Genomic DNA, 4,300 nt, shown 5'->3' on the forward strand with positions numbered 1-4,300 from the left:
TCTGGCAAGTCTGGTAACATATCAGAAGTGCCCAGCATGTTGGCAGAGCTGGGTACTTCCATATGCTGTATATATATATTCTAAAGTAAAAATTTGGGTGGATTTGTACTTCACTACCGAGCCCTGCTGGTGACATCCGGTATAAATAAAAATAATGCCCGGCTACGTCATATTAACGTGTGGGAACGAGATCCTAACGCGTGGCCACGACTTAGTAAGGCGTGGGAATGAGATCATGCCTTATTAAGATGTGGTCAAGGCTTAATTATCTCATTCCCACACCTTACTAAGCTATGGAGCCATGCTGGTGACATCCAGTACAAATAAAAATAATGCCTGGCCACGCCATATTAACGTGTGGGAACAAGATCCTAATGCGTGGCCACGACTTAGTAAGGCGTGGGAATGAGATCATGCCTTATTAAGCTGTGGCCAAGGCTTAATTATCTCATTCCCACGCCTTACTAAGCTACGGAGCCCTGCTAGTGACATCCAGTACAGATAAATAAAAAATGCGTGGCCAAGCTGTGTTAACGTGTGGGAACAAGATCCTAATGCATGGCCACGGCTTAGTAAGGTGTGGGAATGAGATCATTAAGTTGGGGCCACAACTTAGTAAGGCGTGGGAACGAGATCATGCCTTTCTAAGTCATGGCCACGCATTAGAATCTTGTTTCACAACTTTTTTGGAAATGGGGTTGTATTTTATTTTTGCACTTGTCTGAAATGTTGGTGCATCCCTTGTTCACATAAATATAATTTAATACAGGTTTGACTAATTTAGTAAAACCATATTCTGCCCTCTCTTTATCATTTAGAACATGTTATTTTTTTGTCACTGTGCCTTTAAGACTGATATAGGTTAATGAGCTACCTGTTCTGATTGGTTGCCCTGTATTATGTCTAATTCAAAAAGCAGTCCATGAAGAAACACTCCTTATAACTTCAACGTGAATGAGTGGGGCTAACCTGCCGAACGCTGAATAGGTGGATAAATGTAAATGTGTTGGTATTTGTGACATCACAAAAATAATGAATTCAAAATGGGCTGTTTCTGCAACGTCAGATGAAAACAGCAGATCTGTGGCACATCTAGGCAACAAATCGGATCGCCGGCCTGCTAATATGAATGTAACTTATGATATTTAGTACTTTCCTGATATTTTTGGTACTAATACTTCTAAGTGTTTTTGTAAAGCTACTTTACTTCTGCTTGAGTCATTATCTCACCAAATTAACAGTGCTTTAATTCAGTATGTGTTTAGGCTTCACAGTGCTCGTTGGACTAGAACACTCACAGATGAAAATGAGCTCCACAGAAATCTTGGTGCCATGAGAAACCGAAATAATATGTGTTTTGTTTGTACAAGCAGCTCAAACATCATGTCATGAACCAAAAACCGCTTCTGATTCATGAGTTTACTTGCATGGGTGGTTCCTGCAGACCACCAGAGGCGGTTTGAAGCACAGTGGATGCTCTTATACCAGCAAAGTCACAAGTTCTTATACCATTAAAATCACAGTTACGTGACATGTGACACAGCAGTGATATAAATACCCTCAGAAGTCGTCCTCATTCATCTTTTCAGGGGACACCAACTTGGACTGCTCTGAGGAGCCTACTTTGTCCTCCATGTGATGCAAGAGCCAACATCGTTAGGTCGGGTTGTGACTACTGGTTCCTCAGACTAGCATCTTTGCTCACAATCTGACCACAAGCTTGGGCTATTACTGTTGGTTTCCCCAAATTAGAACCTCTCAGGCCAGCTACTAGTTTGGGTTGTTCCTGTTCGTTCCTCAAATTCGCACCTCTGTTCATGATCTAACTACTAGCACAGGCTGCTATCATTGGCTCCCTCAGACAAGCACCCTTGAGCGGCTCCTCTATGGTTCTCAGCAATTTGGGTTTACTGACACCAAAACTAGGTAGCAATTGAAGACAGATTGCACTGGCACTCTGGCTAACCTCCATCCCTCATATCTAGCTGTTACATCTTCTGAGTTTCTTCTGCAGCCAGTCTACACATGTTACAGATGAGTCCCTTTATAAAAGAGAATTCCCCCAAAATTAAAATTCTGCCTAATTAAATGACTGAGATGTAAACTAAGTCATTCAGAGTAGAGTGGTTTGATTGAAATGGTTCATTGCAGACTCTAATTTCTCTACAGTGGTGGTGATAGAAACCAGGGGTTGTGATATCCCCAATACAAATATAGCCATTTTATTTACCATCTAAAACAGGGGTGTCAAACTCAGCCACTAAAGGGGCCATATTTAAAAATCTCAACAAAAAAATGTTTTTATTGTATTTCATTTTTAATTAATGTTGTGCTGTAATCCAAACTGGCCCTTTGTTTATTCAAAATACGCAAACACTTAAGCAGTAAAATACAGGCTCTTGTAGTAGACCTTGAAATATTATGTGAATGCTTGAAATATTCAAAATTGAAATGTCCCCAGGAGCTCAGTCTTTTAAACCTACCTATTTGCTTGAATTAGACACCTGGCTTTTTTTCTTTGCTGCAAGTTCATTAATACTTGGGCTCAATGTCTGAGCTGCTGAGTGTTTATAGTGTTCATAGTTTATCTTTAGTTTATATTGGTTGAAATGCAGATTCAGTGCGTTTAGTGATATGACTGGTGTAGAATTGTGCAGAATTGAGGTGACCCATAGATTGTTGTTGGGGTTGGAGAGTTGGAGCACATTACGTTGCAGTGCATGCTGGGGACTGTAGTGCAGCGCATTGTGAAATGGGCTGATATTGTTAGAAAACTAAAATACTTTTTTGCGGGCTGGATAGGATTGTGTCGCAGGCCCGATCCGGCCCACGGGCCTTGTGTTTGACTAATGGGATCTAAAATGACTGATCAACCTGTATGTGTCTTCTGAGTTTTTATATTGTCACTGTCCAAAAAAATGTATTTTATTTTTACACATCATTTGAGCATAGCTCAAAATTTCATGATGAATGGGCCAATAGAAATGTTCCAAAAGTACTTGGAATAAAATCTTGCACTGGGATGCTTAGCGAATTCCTCTATGCTCTATGCAGCAGTCACTTGGTCCGTGTCCTATAAAATTTCCTACTTCTACCAAAATAGTGTAGCTTCCCACAGAGGACGCCCAGTGGTGTTACCTGAGGCTATATTAATTTGAATGTGAGTCCCATTCTTCATGATTTTGCTGGTATTTATCATCCACAGTGCTTCACACGACCTCTAGTGGTCACTTAAGTGAACTGTACTTCTATGAGTCCAAGACCAGGGTTCTCAGTCATTTAGAGTCAGCGAGAAGATTCCCAGGGGACGACTTCATGTGAGCAGGGTATTTATATTACTGGCTATGTCACATAGTACGTCACTGCATGATGTTGTTGGTATAATGTGTTATAAAAGGTTGGACGGACAAGGGGGCCCAGAGTTTTTGACTGCTTAAAAAATAGAACTTTAACACTCTTTTCAGACACGCTTCCTTCTCCTTCGCCATCCCAGACATGCTTTCCTTCTCCTTCACCATCCCAGTCACGCTTCATTCTCCTTCACCATCCCAAACATGCTCCTTTCTCCCTCATCATCCCAAACACGCTTCCTTCTCCTTCACCATCCCAGACATCCTCCTTTCTCCTTCACCATCCCAGACATACTCCTTTCTCCTTCACTATTGCAGACATGCTTCCTTCTCCTTCACCATTCCAAATATTCTCCCTTCTCCTTCATCATCCCAGACATTCTCCTTTCTCCTTCACCATTTCAAATATGCTTCCTTCTCCTTTACCATTAGAAATATGCTTTCCTTCTCCTTCACCATCCCAGTCACGCTTCCTTCTCCTTCACCATCCCAGACATCCTCCTTTCTCCTTCACCATCCCAGACATACTCCCTTCTCCTTCACCATCCCAGACATCCTCCTTTCTCCTTCACCATCCCAGACATACTCCTTTCTCCTTCACTATTGCAGACATCCTCCTTTCTCCTTCACCATCCCAGACATACTCCTTTCTCCTTCACTATTGCAGACATGCTTCCTTCTCCTTCACCATTCCAAATATGCTTCCTTCTCCTTCACCATCCTATAATTATATATATTTTTAAGGCCCAGTGTTGTTTAAAAATAGTTTTAAAAAGATTTTTAAAAGTTTGCTTAATAGCTTTTCCTGGTTGAAAACATTGTGGACATTTAAAAATGTGTCAACACTGTGTCTAACATGGAGACCTAGACAGATTAAAAAAACATCATCACAGTTTTGTCATTTGTTCTTTATTATTTTCAACATTTTGTTCATAGTGAGGAATTCAGAG

The sequence above is a fragment of the Colossoma macropomum genome, unplaced genomic scaffold (assembly GCF_904425465.1).
Source record: "Colossoma macropomum unplaced genomic scaffold, Colossoma_macropomum, whole genome shotgun sequence".
Lineage (NCBI taxonomy): Eukaryota > Metazoa > Chordata > Actinopteri > Characiformes > Serrasalmidae > Colossoma > Colossoma macropomum.